Below are 19,733 nucleotides of genomic sequence, written 5' to 3'. Positions count from 1 at the left end.
AGCAATGTGTTTTTCCTTTCATAAGCTAACAAATTGCATTAATATACTTCCACGTCATCATAGGATCTCAGTATTTATTGTGCAGAGAACACTCATCTCTTTGCGTAACTATTATTTGCTGAAAGCGTTGTTTCAGTATCTTGAACTGCTTATGTGTAGTGACTTCTCACGCTGCACTCTGCATGGCGCGCAGAAGCTTGTCATGAGCGGCGTATCACCAACACATAACAATTCATTTGCTCATCACTGGAAATAACAGGTTTCCCACCACGATAAAAAATTACTTCTGTACGTTAGCTATATTTGGTACGCTGCAATACACGACCTAAAGTGCACAAAACGTGAAATAGCCAGTGAGGCGCAAATTCCTCAAATTACGTTATGAGTTATGATACTTCATTTACAAACAACGTAAAAACTATGAGTAACAACAAAAAGGTAGCCATTTCACTGCCAAGCACGAATGTTCGGCTATAATACATCAAATTTTTTTATGAAATAACATGAGAAACGTTACATTTCCGAAAGAAAAACCCCACGCAAATTCAAAAACAGTATTTTCTTAACAATAGTAAAACGTTTTCCGAACAAACTAATTTCAGAAAAGGATGTACCTTTGTCTCATTTATATAATATAATTATCCATATGATTGAAAATTCGTTTCCGCTTCGGTTCTTTTGTGCTGCAGGGTGAGGAAGGGTTTTCCACAAACACTCCGCAACAATAATACCGCGTCTATGAGCCAGGGATAACGTACTGCAATAATGAGTCTGGATAATTAGTCAGTGAGTACTTGACTTTAGGATAAAATTTTCGATAACGCCTTAGTAAACTGAGGGCTAATTTTAGCATAAAAGACGTTATCTAAGCAACAATTGGCACGACTGACTGAGTTCATTGCTTAACTACTGTCGCAGGGCTGACTATGAGAAATGTCGCCCCTAAACAAAGCAGGATGTGTCAAATCATGAATGTGCTATGTATTCCTATGAGACATAAATGGGGGATATTTGTGACTAGCCAAATTAATTGAAATTTTCGTACTTAAATGTGAATGTAGTGTATGTCGTGAAATATGGACTTAATAACAACTTGCTATATAGTGTTTCGGAATATACGTCTATTTTTTTTTATCCTGTAACAGCAGTGGACTTTCTCTTGGTGTGGAATAAAAGGATGATTTGAGCACACTGTCATGGTGCCTAATTTCAGAACAAGCTGCAATGGGTTATGGAGGGATTTCCTTGCAATACTACACCTAGCTGAAATGCATGCATCCAGATACTAGTTTTCTTGCAACTTACAAGAATTGGTCCATCTTAATTCTCGATATGATGTTATATGTACGTAGTTTGCGCTTTTCTGTACGAGTTTCAAGTGGGGGGGAGGGGGGGGGACTGCCCCTCCTGCCCCCCCCCCCACCCCTCCCTTCCTGGTTGATATGCCATTACAGCACTAACTGAACACTACTGGGTACTTCCACGTAAGACGCTATTCAGCTTCATAATCATAGACATCGGATTGCATTAGATAAGCTTCGCATGATGTGGCGCGATACCGGATTTTTTAAGGTTGAAATTCATTATTGCGACTGGGTGATAACAGTCAAAAATATAACAAAAGGTCCCAACATCGTACTTCTGCGCAATGATTAGCGATTAACCTGCAATGCTGTAGGTCATAGGTTCGAATCTCGGCAAAAGTCATGAATATTTTTATTTCTGAATCTAATCAAAAGTATTTGATTATCATTTTTATTCAACAACTGGTTGAAATGTAATGTTTGTTTATAATTCTTTGCACGTCATTTTCGTCATTGTATTGACTTTTTTATTTGCTCTTATTCTTCTACCTACTATTCTTTTTTCATCTGTAATCTGTCTGAGTCACCTGTAATCTACAACCAAGTGCCAACGAGGATTGCTCATTAGTAGATAACGTGGCAGCTCGTGTAGCCAGTGAGACGATGGTTTCACGTAACCAATGATAGCAAGAAATTACAGTTTGCTCGTAGCTCTGAAACTCTACTTTTTCTCTACTAAATTTGCTTGTAGAGGTTAGCTTTACTAGCTGTGATCAAAGTGATCGTGGTGTTAATTCTGCTTCAGACTGCTGACCACCGCTTTCTCAGTTACATTACACATCATGAGGGTGATATTAGCTTAGGACACAAGTTTAAATTCAGGGCTACAAAACGCATCTCCTGCCGCAGTTCAGTCTTTGGTCAATTGAAATCAGCTGTTGACAGAGCATTTCTCGTTTCTGACATACCTCGCCGTGTCCACTTCCAACATTTCTCCGCGTTACATGTTAACAGCGTTTGTGAAGTGACTTGCCATGTGTTACCTAAAATTGAGTAGTAACCGGCGGCCGGTGTGGCAACACTGTAGGGATAAGTGACAGACATCAAGTATCAAGTAAATTTAAATGGGCTAAAAGTATTCACTGCCGACACGTGTGAAAAACGCGAGTTCCCGAGCTTTTACTTATAAATTTTCCAGACACTACTGAAACCCGACCTGGTCACCACTCATACTCAAATGTTTTTCTTGCTCCACTTGTCACAGCCAAAGCAACTGACCCAGGTGGTCAATGACTTTAAAACCTTCGCAGGGTTGTTAGTCAAATTCACATTCTTCCATTTTCCAATACATAATAACTATTAACCTTCACGCTGTACATATGCATGATACATCAAATAACATGTAAATTTACTCAGCTTTTCTCTGTTGTCCTTTGGTTTTCATCTAAGTTCTTCAGTTTGTCCAATATTTAGTATTTTGTATACAAAAACACTATTTTAAGTAGTTCCACATCGAATGCATATTCCAGCATTAAGTTTAAAATATATATTGTTTATAACTATCTAGCCATGTATGGAAGTGAAACATGGACGATAAATAGTTTGGACAAGAAGAGAATAGAAGATTTTGAAATGTGGTGCTACAGAAGAATGCTGAAGATCAGATGGGTAGATCACATAACTAATGAGGAAGTATTGAATAGGATTGGGGAGAAGAGGAGTTTGTGGCACAACTTGACTAGAAGAAGGGATCGGTTGGTAGGACATGTTCTGAGGCATCAAGGGATCACCAATTTAGTATTGGAGGGTAGCATGGAGGGTAAAAATCGTAGAGGGAGACCAAGAGACGAATACACTAAGCAGATTCAGAAGGATGTAGGTTGCAGTAGGTACTGGGAGATGAAGAAGCTTGCACAGGATAGAGTGGCGTGGAGAGCTGCATCAAACCAGTCTCAGGACTGAAGACCACAACAACAACTACTACTATCTACTCTTATGTTATAATAGAGCTTCATATGATCTATCCATTGACACTTAATTTGCAAAAATCGCACAAAGCATTGGGGAGATATTAATTCTTGAATTTCACTTTTATTGTGAAATCTTTACAATGAGTGACTTAAAAACTATCTGCTTGATCATGAGCGCATTTTCACGTATGCACTCGTCTTAATTTTTCTCTTTTAAAAGCATTAGCATTATTGGTTTCCTTGTATCTGTCTTGGATCGGTTTTTATTAAATTCATGTTGTCTGTTTAGTGCTCGTTCTGGACATTCAGCTCTGCTACGGCAGTTACCCCATCCACACTGAGCGCACGGGATTCAGGATTGCCAGGTACCCGATTTGGGCGAGATTGTCCTGATTTTGCTCTTGAAACACCGACTCCCCATTAAACCTTGTTGGAATATATAAAAATCGCCATTGCACCTGAACGGATAATACAGGGTGATTCAAAAAGAATACCACAACTTTAAAAATGTGTATTTAATGAAAGAAACATAATATAACCTTCTGTTACACATCATTACAAAGAGTATTTAAAAAGGTTTTTTTTCACTCAAAAACAAGTTCAGAGATGTTCAATATGGCCCCCTTCAGACACTTGAGCAATATCAACCCGATACTCCAACTCGTTCCACACTCTCTGTAGCATATCAGGCGTAACAGTTTGGATAGCTGCTGTTATTTCTCGTTTCAAATCATCAATGGTGGCTGGGAGAGGTGGCCGAAACACCATATCCTTAACGTACCCCCATAAGAAAAAATCGCAGGGGGTAAGATCAGGGCTTCTTGGAGGCCAGTGATGAAGTGCTCTGTCACGGGCTGCCTGGCGGCCGATCCATCGCCTCGGGTAGTTGACGTTCAGGTAGTTAAGGACAGATAAGTGCCAATGTGGTGGCGCTCCATCCTGCTGAAATATGAATTGTTGTGCTTCTTGTTCGAGCTGAGGGAACAGCCAATTCTCTAACATCTCCAGATACTGTAGTCCAGTTACAGTAGCACCTTCGAAGAAAAAGGGACCAAAAACTTTATTGGCTGAAATGGCACAGAAAACGTTCACCTTAGGCGAGTCACGTTCATACTGAGTTGTTTCCCGCGGATTCTCAGTGCCCCATATACAGACATCGTGACGGTTGACTTTCCCGTTAGTGTGGAAAGTTGCTTCATCACTAAGCACAATCTTTGAAACGAAAGATTCATCTGTTTACATTTGAGCAAGGATAAAATCACAGAAATCGATTCTTTTAATCTTATCAGCTGCAGACAGTGCTTGAACCAATTTCAGACGATAAGGTTTCATAACTAACCTTTTTCGTACGACTCTCCATACAGTTGATTGTGGAATTTGCAGCTCTCTGCTAGCTCTGTGAGTCGATTTTCCTGGGCTGCGAACAAATGCTTGCTGGATGCGTGCTACATTTTCATCACTCGTTCTTGGCCGTCCAGAACTTTTCCCTTTGCACAAACACCCATTCTCTGTAAACTGTTTATACCAACGTTTAATACACCACCTATCAGGAGGTTTAACACCATACTTCGTTCGAAATGCACGCTGAACAACTGTCGTCGATTCACTTCTGCCGTACTCAATAACACAAAAAGCTTTCTGTTGAGCGGTCGTCATCTTAGCATCAACTGACGCTGACGCCTAGTCAACAGCGCCTCAAGCGAACAAATGTACAACTAAATGAAAATTTATAGCTCCCTTAATTCGCCGACAGATAGTGCTTAGCTCTGCCTTTTGTCGTTGCAGAGTTTTAAATTCCTAAAGTTGTGGTATTCTTTTTGAATCACCCTGTATTTCACACGATATAGTTTGTTCATTGTACGACTTCGTAAGCGAACTTATAAATGTAACTGAACTTAAAAATGCAGCTATTAGCTCTAAAAGACTTGCACTTAACAGCGTTCAGAATTCCAACTTTAAGTTGGTCGACCAGCTCCCTAGACCTGAGTCGCGCTTGGCAATCACCAAATGCCAATTTAGAACCAAAAGAAAAGTACTCAATCGGTAGAAGTCGATAGGTTTTGGTCGAGAGTCGTTGGGTTTTGGCTGCGGTCAATGTTAACTACGTAGCTGACAGCCGTGTGTGAGGCTGACATTTTCTTCATTGTTACTCTATTGCGAGTGCTTCCTCTCCTTGTCATACGCGTACATAATTGTTGCAGTTACGATCTTTATTTAAAAATGTCAATACACACGACAATTTCAGTTTCGTTTGCGAATGTCGTTCAATTAATTTTTACCTTCGACTTCTGGTTGCAGAAGCAGCTGTGGTCTGTTCACCCCGCACTGTGGCGGTGAATGTGCTAGTAGGGCTTGCAGTCGGGGTAAGTTGCCCCCGAACTCACGAGGTGTAGCCTCTCAGACCGCGCGAAAATTTTCAAACTCGCTCTCCGAGGCCGGTAGTTGTGGAATGCTTCTATACTCCTTCCCTTCTTAAATTGCCAAGCCTACGATGTCTTGTTGTCGGTTCCATTATCGCCTTCTGTGTTTATTGTTGACACGTGTTATTGATAGCTGTTGAAGTTTGCTAGACAGCGCCTCATGATCTACGTACCTGTTTTCTTCAGTGCGGGACCGTATAGCCCAAAATGTGTTGGCACAAATGTGTCTTTTTAACTTTCCCGTGTCTGATGAAATTTGTTAGTCGGTCTATGAAGGAAAGTATCAGTGATACAGATCAAAAACGAAAAAGACGATTTTACATTAGCCAGTGATCACAGTTCTGCTGTCGAACAAGGGTATCATTTAGAGGAAGAACTTCAGGAAAGTTGTGATGGGGATCTGTCTGTTTCTTCAATGAAATGTCTATTAAAATCGAATCTGTTCGGAGTGGTGATAGAAATGTAGCTCCCAGCAATGAATGTAAAATTTGACAGACTTTCTTTTTACACCTTTCGGGTGGAATTTTTATGCACAAATTTAAACCCTAGAGTTTAGTTTTATTTGGAAATTTATTTGCTACAGACATTGTATAATTTTTCAGAATGTAAAATTCGGTACTCAAACAGTCTATTTGTGTGTACTATTTAAAAGAACCACACAAAATTATGTGCTTTGTGTGCTAAATAGTGAAATGCTGCAGGCTTTGTTTACTGCAATAAAATAAACAAAAAGCATTTAAACAACACTTAAATAATTGTAAAAATAAATGATATGTTGCATAAATTAAAAATTTCAAATGAGTTTTGCCTTAAATCTCTGTTTACACGTAGGGTTCCCAGAGACTCCACCTCGTGGTATACGTTACAGAAAAGTCACCTCGCGAGTTAAGTGTTATCAAACTCTGTAGCGGGTCGGAAATCGATACAAAACGTTGGTTATTGTTGTTACTGAGGTAAAGCATTTTTTGGTTAGATTCGCTGTCGGCGAAACTAATGAAGTACCAGTGCCTAAAAAGAAGCAAAAGTGAAACTGTAAACCAGGATTAATGACGAATGGATGCATTCACTCTTGCCCTCGCAAAGGTAAATATGATAAGCTATAACACTCACTGTATTGTGTGCCTCTCATAGTTTAATGTGTCTCACTGAGGCGAAATTGACGTTAAAGACACGTTAAAAATCCCGATTTTGTTCAGTTTACAGTGCTATCATCGACAAAAAGAGTCCCGACTTTTATTTAGAAAAACCTGGCAACACTGACGGGATTTCTTCAGCCACAAAAACGTAGCATAGGTTTACCTGCAGCTCTCCTACAGCTGGTGGAGTTCTCATACTCCCAGAGTCCGCCAGTCACTGAGTCAGAAACGTACGGTCGTCTGACAGACATTACCGCCACCCTCTGGTGAACACTATAGCACTGGTGTGGCTCACCGCCAACTCTAGCCTTGTGCAGCTGGCACGCCACCTCAGTCATCAACACATGCACACACAGCTGTGCCTTCCTCTCCTGTCACAACAAAGTGTGCGTGCACAGCCATATCTGCTTTTTAAAGTTACGGTGTTTATCCACAGAGGGCTGTACCTTCGTAAATGGGGAAACTACAGTGGTAATGACCAGGGAAACATCCTCAGATGTTGATGCTAAAGGTGCATATAATTTCTGTCAGCCATTTGTGCTAACGAAATGTCTGGAAAATATAAACAAAAGTCAAGAAGGCAACAAGCAATAGCTTGGGTAGCTCAGTTGGTAGAGCACTTGCCCGCGAAAGGCAAAGGTCCCGAGTTCAAGTCTCGGTCCGGCACATGGTTTTAACCTGCCAGGAAGTTTCATATCAGCGCAAACTCCGCTGCAGAGTGGAAATCTCATTCTGGAAACATCCCCCAGGCTGTGGCTAAGCCATGTCTCTGCAATGTCCTTTCTTTCAGGAGTGCTAATTCTGCAAGGTTCGCAGGAGAGCTTGTGTAAAGTTTGGAAGGTAGGAGGCGAGGTACTGGCAGAAGTGAAGCTGTGAGGACGTGGCGTGAGTCGTGCTTGGGTAGCTCAGTTGGTCGCTGGCACGGTAGCTCAGTGTGTTTGGTCAGAGGGTTACGTGCCCTCTGTAACAAAAAAACTGAATTAATCGATCAACAATGAACATAAACGCATGTCTTACGACGTCTGCCCCGAGCAGATGCAACGAACAAAAGCGAACAAAATGAGATTAAAAAAAAAAAAAAAAGTTGGTAGAACACTTGCCTGCGAAAGGCAAAGGTTCCGAGTTCGAGTCTCAGTCTTGCACACAGTTTTAATCTGCCAGGAAGTTTCAATAAATAATTTTTTTCGTTCTTCTTCTTCTTCCTACACGTCATCCCATATCTTCATGGGGGGTGATTATTGGATTCGGCGATGTTAGTGGTGGCAGATCGCCAGATGCCCTTACTGTTGCCACCCTTCCTCCTTCCCCCCCTCCCCCTCCCCACCTCCACCCACGGTGGAATTTATGGAATTTATTAGTGTTATCCCGTCTGAAATCCTTCAAAAGTTCTAATTGAGTCAGGACGTCGGTACCTACCCAGTGTTCACCTAGTCGAATGTGAGAAACTCCCTAAAAGTCACATCCAGGCTGTCTGCAAATCGGGCCTCCTTGTTAGTCCGCCACGAAAGTTTGATTCCCAGAAGTGCTGTGGTAATGTGTGGGTGCTACCTGAGACAATCAGCAGGCAATACATCATATCTGTACTATGTAACACAGTCTTTGCTTGCAAAACTTCTTCTTTTATTTTATGGCCAGTTTTATCAACATTGCCAGACAAAAAAAGTGAGTATTGTGATGGGGTGGAGGACATGAAATGAAACTTCATGAGTTGAATGGGTATGTGATGTTATGTCAGTGATTACAATAATTATTCAAATTTACAAAGAACTTGGTAGTATGAGCCCTCTAATCATTTATGATGCTGCATCCCCCCAGTCCTGGATGCATGCATTGATTCAATTAGGAAGAGAGTCATAAAGTAATTTTATCAACTCCTAAGAGCAAGCTGGTCCACAACTTTTATAACTGGTCCTTGATATCCTTGGGAGAGAGATGATATCCAAGCTGGTCCCACACATATTCTGTAGGGGAACAATATGGGGATTTAGCTGGTCGTTGGAGTACAACATCGTCACACAGACAGTTCGTAGAGACACATGCCATGCATGCTTGAACATTAGCTTTTTGAAAAATGGCACCGTGACACTGTTGCATGAGAGATAATATCTGAGGACACAGGATGTCAGTGATGTACTGAGGTCCATTAATTATTACCAGTCATGACCTGGAATCATATCTGATGAATCCGCACAATACTGTTCCAGGAATAAGATTCCTGTGCCTCTCCAAAACATTAGAAGAATTGGATATCTTCCCAATTCACAACCATACTCGCCAACAGTGGTCATTCAGGAAGTGCATAACTAAACGCAATGCAACAAAACTGATCAGCAGTCCATGGTTCCATCATGGTGCCACTCCAGATGCAGCCGTTTGTGTTGTGGTGTTAATTGCACCCAACGCACCAGAAGGTAATTCCACTAGCCTGGCTGGCTGGTGATAGTCTCCAACCAATTTTGTAGGGTGACACAGAATGTTCCAAGGAATCCTGTTCTGAGACAGCAGGCACAAATGTGAAGGGCTTACGGGTTGCTTAGTGCATAATACGCAGATCCACCTCTGTGGTGGTCGGATGTGGTTGACCAGAAACTTGAGGAAGAGTATACCTGCCCTCACATTCCCATGCACTCCATAATTAGGCCACTGTCACACCTGAATACCCCACAAATGAGGATATTACACAATTCAATCATTTGACTGAATGGAGACCCATGGTGACACGGCTTTCAAACTCTCACAGGTGCTAATACCATGAACAACACTAAAGCACTCAGGTGACCATTCTGCCCATCACAGAGAACTGCAGCTCTAATCATTTACATACCAGCTCATGGGGTGTACGTGTAGGAAGTTACACTGACATTCAACCATTTCTTCTGCTTGCTTCACTTTTTTGCCAGACAGTATATATGATCATCATCAGATATGTCTAGAAGAGACAAAAACATTATTCAAAGTTTTCAGTAGGAGGATTATGGTAGCATACAACAGTAATGGCAGGGGTAGAATGCTCGTTTTAATTGATTTATTGTAGTTTTGTTATGTTTTCATATCCTTTGATGAGGCCTATTGTGGCTACAGATATGACATGTTTTATGTACTACTAGTTTAGGAGGACAGATACACTGGCTTTTAGTTACTTCTCTTGGTTTTTGAATAAATGCTGCTTTCTTTAATGTTGTAATTTGTAACTGTAATTTTAATGTCTATTGGAATTGCAGACAATAACATTGTAGAGATCAAAGCAAATTTGTACCACAAACGTGGAAAGCACACAACAATGTGTAATAACTAGCATTTATCAAATAACATTTATATACACCAATGTTCTATGAATATATGTTACCATATTAAATTAAAATTTTACTTAAAGGTACTTCGCTACATGTATATATATTTACAAGAGGTTCTAGGATTTTTTTAAGAACATAACACTGCCAGGAAAAAAATTTTAGTACACCCATTTAGAGATTACATGAAATAATTACATTTACAGATCAATAGCATGAGCAATGCTGAGGTACCAGGTGGTGACCTGTGCTGGAACACTCTTATTAGTTCATGGTGTAGCCTCCATATGTGGCACTGCAGGTACTGACTCTGGTATCCAGTTGATTGTGCAGATTGTGAGTGCTGGCCTGTGATATATTATTCCATGCCTACTCAACCTGTTCACGTAGTTCTGTAAGAGTTGTTGGTTGACACATCACACAAGTCACTTCTTGTCCCGCCATGTCCCTCATGTACTCAGTTGGACACATGTCCAGAGCTCTTCCTGGCCAGGAAAGTCACTGCACATCTTGCAGAGCATGGACAGTATGTGTGGCCAAACATTACCCTGATGCAGCAGATTAGATTAGATTAGTTTTTCGTTCCATAGTTTCGTGCTGAGGAGATCCTCGTGGATGTGGAACATGTCACTTTTTTTTAAGCTGAAATAACAATACTAATAGTATGAGTATATACAATATATCATTTGTTTCTATTAAAAAATTCGTCAATGGAGTAGAAGGAGTTGGCCACTAGTAAGTCTTTATTTATTTATTTATTTATTTATTGTTCCGTGGGACCACATTTAGGAGAAGTCTCCATGGTCATGGAACGAGTCAATACATGAAATTATAACACGATTGTAGAAACAGATAAAAATAAATATAAGAAACAAATTCAGGCGACAAGTCGTTAGTTTAAATAAAGAAAATCAAGAATGTAACACTGGAATTTGCTTAATTTTTTAGCTCTTCCAGGAGCTCCCCGACAGAATAGAACGAGTGAGGCATGAGGAAACTCTTCAGTTTAGACTTAAAAGTGTTTGGGCTACTGCTAAGATTTTTGAGTTCTTGTGGTAGCTTATTGAAAATGGATGCAGCAGAATACTGCACTCCTTTATGCACAAGAGTCAAGGAAGTGCATTCCACATGCAGATTTGATTTCTGCCTAGTATTAACTGAGTGAAAGCTGCTAACTCTTGGGAATAAACTAATATTGCTAACAACAAACGACATTAAAGAAAATACATACTGTGAGGGCAATGTCAAAATTCCCAGACTATTGAATAGGGGTCGACAAGAGGTTTTCGAACTTACACCATACATAGCTCGAACAGCCCGTTTTTGAGCCAAAAATACCCTTTTTGAATCAGAAGAATTACCCCAGAAAATAATACCATATGACATAAGCGTATGAAAATATGCGAAGTATACTACTTTTCGTGTTGAAATGTCACTTATTTCAGATACTGTTCTAATGGTAAATAAGGCGGCATTTAGTTTCTGAACAAGATCCTGAACATGGGCTTTCCACAACAGCTTACTATCTATCCATACGCCTAGGAACTTGAACTGTTCCGTCTCGCTTATAACATGCCCATTCTGTCTGATTAAAATGTCAGTTCTTGTTGAATTGTGGGTTAGAAACTGCAAAAACTGAGTCTTACTGTGATTTAGCATCAAATTATTTTCCACAAGCCACGAACTTATATCATGAACTACATTATTTGATAATGTTTCAATATTACACACAAGATCCTTCACTACCAAGGTGGTGTCATCAGCAAACAGAAATATTTTTGAATCACCTGTAATACTAGAAGGCATATCATTTACATAAATAAGAAACAGCAGTGGCCCCAGCACCGACCCTTGGGGAACGCCCCATTTAACAGTGCCCCATTGAGACTGAACATCATTACCACTCTCAATATTGCGGAGGATTACCTTCTGCTTTCTGTTCTTAAAGTAGGAGGCGAACCAATTGTAAGCTACTCCCCTTACTCCATAATGTTCCAACTTCTGCAGTAATATTTTGTGGTCAACACAGTCAAAAGCGTTCGTTAAATCAAAGAAAACACCTAACGTTCGCAACCTTTTATTTAATCCGTCCAAAACCTCACAGAGAAAAGAGACTATAGCATTTTCAGTTGTTAAGCCATTTCTAAAACCAAACTGTACATTTGACAGCAAATTATGTGAATTTAAATGCTGCAGTAACCTTGTATATACAACCTTCTCGATAACTTTAGCAAACACCGATGGCATAGAAATAGGTCTGTAATTGTCAACATTATCCCTGTCTCCCTTTTTATAAAGTGGTTTCACTACCGAGTACTTTAATCGGTCAGGAAACCGACCACTCCTAAAGGAAAAGTTACAGATATGGCTAAGTACTGAGCTAACATACGTGGAACAATACTTCAGTATTCTACTAGATACCCCGTCATATCCATGAGAGTTCTTGGTCTTTAGAGATTTAATTATTAACTCAATCTCCCTCTTGTCAGTATCATGGAGGAGCATTTCAGGTAACAGTCTCGGAACACTTTTTTCTAAGAGCGCTATATGATTCCCTGTTGGGACTAGGTTTCTATTTAGTTCACCTGCTATATTCAGAAAGTGATTATTAAGTACTGTACATATATGCGACTTATCAGTAACACGGACATCCCCACTACGCACTGATTCTATATTCTCGACCTGTCTCTGCAGACCAGCCACTTCCTTTACGACTGACCATATGGTTTTAATTTTATCCTGAGACTTAGCTATTCTATCTGCATACCACATACTTTTTGCCTTCCTAATAACTTTTTTAAGCACCTTACAATACTGTTTGTAATGGGCTGCTGCATTTAGATTTTGACTGTTTCTAACGTTTTGATATAATTGCCACTTTGTTCTACAAGATATTCTTATCCCTTTAGTCAGCCACCCAGGCTGCCTGTTTGTGCTAGTACCCTGTTTTGAACGTTCTAACGGAAAGCAACTTTCAAAGAGCACGAGAAAAGTCTTGAGGAAAGCATTATATTTATCGTGTACTGTATCAGCACTATAAACATCTTGCCACTCTTGTTCCTTGATAAGGTTTACAAAAGTCTGTACAGCAACTGGATCAGCTTTCCTAAAAAGTTGGTAACTATATTTAACATGTGTTGCAGCACAAAAATCTTTTAGACTTAAAATTTGTGCATCATGATCTGAAAGGCCATTCACTTTTTTGATAACAGAATGCCCTTCTAATAATGACGAATGAACAAAAATATTGTCTATGGTTGTTCTACTGTTCCCTTGCACTCTCGTTGGAAAGAATACGGTTTGCACAAGATTATATGAATTAAGGAGGTCTACCAGCATCCTTTTCCTTGCACAATCACTTATACAATTAATATTGAAGTCACCACATAGAACTAACTTTTTGTATTTCCTATAAAGTGAACCAAGAACCTCCTCTAGCTTTAGCAAAAATGTTGTGAAATCGGAGTCTGGGGATCTATAAATAACAACAGTAAGAAGTTTAGCTCCACTAAATTTAACCACACCTGCACAACATTCAAACACCTTTTCAGTGCAGTACTTTGAAACATCAATTGACTCAAATGGGATACCGTTTTTCACATACATGGCTACTCCCCCACACCGCAAAGAGCTCCTAGAAAAGCTACCAGCCAACCTGTATCCTGGTAAAGGAAGCCTCTGAATTATCTCCTTATTTAAGAAGTGTTCAGATATACCAATAATTTCAGAGTCAACATCTATAAGCAGTTCACTAACTTTATCTCTAATACCTTGTATATTTTGATGAAATATACTAATTGCCTCATTAATCGGATACCCAAGCTTTGTAGAAAGTGGTTTCTTTGTTAGAGAGACTTCCCTTAAGCAGGAATACCTATCAGCTGACTTCAATCTAAAAAAGGTACAGCTCTAACACCCACAACTACCGGAATTTTCCCATGAGTGGTCCCACCACCCCCACCTATGCTGTCACCTATAAGTTTTGCCAACCTCCCCTTCCCATACCTGTTGAGGTGCAGGCCATGTCTAGTGAAACCCGTCCTACTGATAGACTCCACCGACACCACTGAAATGTGACTCATGCCTTCTGTCATCAGCGCACCCCCAAGTCTCAGGCTTCTTTTAAACCGATCTTTATTTGTAACTAAATTTTTTTATGTTTGCTGGCAAATTATTGAAGATGAGTGTTCCTGAGTAGTGGACTCCTTTTTGAACTAAAGTAAGTGCTTTTAAGTCCTTGTGCAGATCATTTTTGTTCCTGGTATTGTATGTATGAACTGAGCTGTCTGTTGGAAAAAGAGCTATATTATTTAGGACAAATTTCATTAAGGAGTAAATATACTGAGAGGCAATAGTTAGTTTACCCAGTTCTTTGAAGAGGTTTCGACAGGACGTCCGTGACTTTACTCCACAAATAATATGTATTACACACTTTTGGGCTCTGAAAACTTTTGTTTGACTTGAAGAGTTACCCAAAATATTATACCATATGACATTATGGAATGAAAGTAGGCAAAGTATGCAAGCTTTTTCATTTTTATGTCGACTATGTCTGCTAACACTCAAATTGCAAATACAGATTTGTTAAGGCGTTTCTGCAGTTCTGTGGTGCGCTCCTCCCAACGGAATTTATTATCAAGTTGTAATCCCAGGAATTTAAGACTGTCAACCTCTTCTATCTGCACTTCTTGATACTTTATGCATCTGCTGGGTGAAAACCTCTTACAGGTTCTGAATTGCATATAGTGAGTCTTTTTGAAGTTTAATGTCAGGGAATTGGCTTTAAACCGTTTATTACTAGCCATGAAAATATCATTAGCAGATCTTTCTAGAGCTACACTCCACATACTATTTACTGCAATACTTGTGTCATCTGCAAACAAAATGAACTCCGTTTCTGGAAGTGTAAGTGATGAGAGATCATTAATGTACACAAGAAAAAGCAATGGCCCTAAAATGGGTCCTTGTGGGACACCACATGTAATTTCTTCCCATTCTGATGATGACTGATGATTTAATTCACTAGCCCCTTGCACTGACACCCTCTGTTTCCTGTTAGCGAGGTATGACTTGAACCATTTTGCAGCATTGCCCGTGACACCATAGAGTTCTAATTTATTTAAAAAGATGTTGTGGTTCACACAATCGAATGCCTTTGACAAATCACAGAAAATACCTGCTGCTTGTAATTTGTTATTTAATGAATTAAGTACATTTTCACTGTAGATGTAAATAGCCTTCTCAATATCAGAACCCTTCAGAAATCCAAACTGTGTTCTTGATAATATGTTATTTGTGGTCAGATGGTTGAGACGCTGCCTGTACATTACTTTTTCTAAAATTTTTGAGAATGCTGGCAAAAGTGAAATCAGTCTGTAGTTTGATGGTATCTCTTTATCCCCTTTCTTGAATAGAGGCTTAACATTTGCATATTTTAGCCAGTCAGGAAATGTCCCAGTTATAATTTTCTGGTTACACAAGTGACTTAGAATTGTACTAAACTCACAAGAACATGCCTTAATTAACTTTGTTGATATTTCATCGTAACCACTAGAATGCTTTGTTTTTAAAGATTTTATTATGGAAGTTCTTTCTTTTGGTGAAGTGAGTGACATATTCATGTACCTGAAGCTATTTGTAAAGGCTAGTTTCAGTTATTCAAGAGCATTATTTACTGATCCTGACAATCCCATTCTATCAATAATGGATATAAAGTACTTGTTAAATAGATTTGCCACACTATGCCCATCGCTTACTAATGTGTCATCTACCCTTAATGCTATTTGCTCCTGTTCCTTTCTGGTTCTACCAGTCTCCTCTTTCACTATATCCCACATTGTTTTTATTTTGTTCCCTGACATTGCTATCTTCTTCTCATAGTGCATTTGTTTAGATGTCTGAATTACTTTTTTTTAAATATTTTATCAGTATTCCTTGTATTTAGCTAAATCATCAGCAATGGAGCTATTCTTGGTCAACAGATACATTTTCCTTTTTCCTTGTGTAATCCATGGTTTTATTATAGACATTGTTCATGACTGTGTTATATTTTTCATTCATGTCATGAGCACTATAAACATCTTTCCAGTTCATATCTTTGAGCAGTTTTCTAAAACTCAATTTATATATAATAGAGGGAAACATTCCACGTGGGAAAAATATATCTAAAAACAAAGATGATGTGACTTACCAAACGAAAGTGCTGGCAGGTTGATAGACACACAAATAAACACAAACATACACACAAAATTCAAGCTTTCGCAACAAACGGTTGCTTCATCAGGAAAGAGGGTAGCTGGTAGTAATGGCGAAGGATCGTCAGCAGTCGGAAGCAGAACAATGACAGGAGAATCTCGTTGCATGTCGAGCGTTTTCGGTGTCGCCTGCAGCATGTGTAACTGATCTTGTACCAACAAGTTGTATGTCGCAATTTGCTCACGTAGCTGTTGCAGTTGTTCAGGCGAAAATGTATGTCGTGAAGCAATCTGCTGTGTGTCACTGAGTAAGATGGGGTCGAAATCAGAATCTGTCTCTATCAAAGAGTAACCTGGCATACAAGACAAGGTCGGCAGCGCAGTATTGACGTAACAGTTCGAGTAGAAGAGATCGTGTGTGCGATTGCAAATGTAAAACTCAGTACTCGGCAGCGGCAGAGTGAGAACATGTTCACTGCTGTATGAAGCTGAAATTGTCTTCTGGGGTGTGTGAACAAGTTTCAGGCATGATAGAGTAGTGAACGGCCGGGTGGTAAGCGTGCGTAGTGTCGGCGAGTTGTTGACAAGATGCAGGTGCAGTAGCCATGGTGGGATTGTACGTCACGCAGCTGATCGTTTTGACTGGGTCGAGGTCAGTGAGCCAGCAGGCGGCGGCCGTGATGTCGCTGTCGGTAGCGGTCGAGCAGAGTTGGTGCGACTGCATAGAGGGAGGCGTGGCACGTCCAGTGTTGCACTGAGAAACAGCCAGCATTGTCATCGGTGTAACTGGTGCATTGTCGTCGATCGGTAGGATGCCCTTGATGAAATTGTGTCTGTGATGTTGGTGACAGGTGCTGAATTAAAGCAGCTTTTGCTCTGGTGTACTTGTCACTCAAGTTGTCACAGATAATGCCCGTAATTATATAATGATAGTCCTTTAGGTGCCTGAAGAGTACGAAGTATTTTTCACTTTCTTCGGTGATGCCATAAGAGGAGAATATATACTCTGCGGCCATGAACCACATTGAAAGTTGGTCCGAGAGAAATGTTGGTAGTTGAATGCTGCAAATGAGGGACAAGCATGGAGAAGCGATGGAAAAGTTGGTGTGAACATTCGAACTCTGGAAGACAAGCTGTGGGGAAACCGGGTCGAACGAATTTGCTCATGGCGCGGAAGATGCGGTAGCAGTGATGGGCGTTTGTGAATTTGACCAGTCATGCGAATTAGCCGTAGTTCAGAGTTCGTGCAAACTGGAATTTGCAACATAGTCCCCGTTTGTTGCAGTCCATTGTTTGGCATGATTGTCCAATGTCAAAGCACTGCACAAAAGCAAGTCAAAATTGTCCAAATTAATCGGCGAAGGAGCACTGCACTGTCCGGAAGTGAAATTACCGATGCATTGATCGAGTTTTGTCGGACAAAGTGTGCACCTCGGTCGCACTGTCAATGTGTGAGAAGGTGACAAAAGTTACCAAAACGCACGATTCACACAGGAGTTGGGTATTTACACACTAATTACACTTCCTGTATACTGCTTCCAGATGCGGCGTAATGCAAAGTCGATGGACATAGAAATCTGACAAAGGGTTGCTGCATTGTTTGTCCATGGCAATGTTCCAGCACACATTTCTGGTGTCGTAAGCGGCGTTCGTGCGCGTCGAGGTCCCCATTGTAGGGATTGAGATGTTACGTATGGTAATATTGAACCCAACATTAAGGGTTCGCTCATTTATGATGAATTAACTTTATTTTGATCAAGTCAGTACAAACACATCCGCACGAATACAGAGTTCGGAACACACTGAGATCAACAGTTTTCAAAGAAGTTCATTCTCAAAGATGAGGCAGTCGACTCTTGCAGTCGATAACCACCACATATATATATACATATATATATATATGAGCTTCTGGCCAAACAGCCTCTTTCTTACATGGAAAACATGTACACACATTCACTCAAGCACAACTCACAGACACATGTCGGCTGTCTCGACTGAGGCCAACCTCAGTGGTCAGAGATAGTGATCATGTGTGTGTGAGTTGTGCTTTTGTGCTTCCATGAATGTGTGTGTGTGTTTCCTATGTCACAAGAAGGCCTTTTGGCCAAAAGCTCACCATACAGCAGTCTTTTTGCTGTGCCTGCCTGCGACCCAACATCTCCTCTATGTGGTGAGTAGCACTATATGTTATTCATAATATTGTTGTTATTCCATCCTGGATTGCCCATTGTTCAATGTTTTGTTATATCCACTCATGATGCAAATGTTGATGTCTTGATTGTGTTGGATATTTAACTGGAAACCTAAACAAAATGTTGTAGCAATGTTGTTATGTAAATTTATTTCCACAACCCTTTGCATAGAATTATTTATTTCCAAGTAGGCTTTTATTTCCAGATTTTCCATATCATCTTCACTGAATAGCAGAATTTTATCATCTGCATAATTAACTGCATTGCTATAATTAACAATGTTTGTGTATAAAATGAAGAGAAATCGGTCAAGTATTGGTATTCCTCCATTACCATGTATATAATTATGGAAACCCTTTTGTTCTTTAAATTAAATGTAATAGGCAAGGACCGGAGACTGCAAAAAACCTGTGATATACATGAGCACTTTACCAGACAAAACAGAAACTTACATATGACTCAAATCAGCACAGCACTGTGCCAAAAAGGTACTTTTCTTAAAAAATTTCACTAAATAAATGAAATAAATAAAATCTTTAAACCAACAAAGAAAATAAAAAAAATTAAAGATAATGGCAAAGCTTTATAACAAACTTCCTGAAAGCATAAAACCTATCACTGAGGTCAATACATTTGGAAAATCTCTAAAGTCATATTTACAGCATCACTGCTTTTACTCCATTGAAGAATATTTAAATTTATGAAATGTGAAATGTGTTATATAAATACGTGTAAAGTGTATTATTGTAACTTTAAATATGTATGCCTTGAAATGACTTTCAGCCTGTATATTTATAACTTGACTTGTCCAATGTCTTATGCATAAGCTGCTATGTAGACAACAGGACCAATAAAAAATACAATACAATACAATACGATAACTGTGGAAGATAGGAGTGTGGGATTCTCTCATCAAATCATATTTTCCCTCCTGATGTTTTTGTAATTTCCGTATGCATGTATGCTCTCATAATGTTCCCAGTGACAAATTGGCACATTATTTTTTATCTTTTCTAGATACATCTGTTGAATATCACATAGATTGAAACTTGCTATATAATAAAAGAAGTCTGTTACAAATACTATATTTTTTAAACACTGTGCCACTGCAGCCTTCACTGTGATTATGGCATATTTCTTCATCTCTGTTGTTACACATATCTGTAAATATTTTCTCTGAGAAAGGAAAATTTAAGTAAATAAATATTAAGTTACCAAAAAAAGATA

General features: G+C 39.6%; 1 protein-coding gene across 1 annotated transcript in view; it reads left to right on the top strand.

Moving 5' to 3' along the window:
• LOC124779449 (kelch-like protein 10) overlaps positions 1-19,733 on the top strand; it is a 139,341-nt gene that overhangs the window by 31,224 nt on the left and 88,384 nt on the right. The window lies entirely within an intron of this gene.

This window comes from Schistocerca piceifrons, chromosome 1 (assembly GCF_021461385.2).
Source record: "Schistocerca piceifrons isolate TAMUIC-IGC-003096 chromosome 1, iqSchPice1.1, whole genome shotgun sequence".
Lineage (NCBI taxonomy): Eukaryota > Metazoa > Arthropoda > Insecta > Orthoptera > Acrididae > Schistocerca > Schistocerca piceifrons.
Note: the sequence above shows the minus strand (reverse complement) of the source record. Positions and strands in the feature narration are given on the sequence as shown.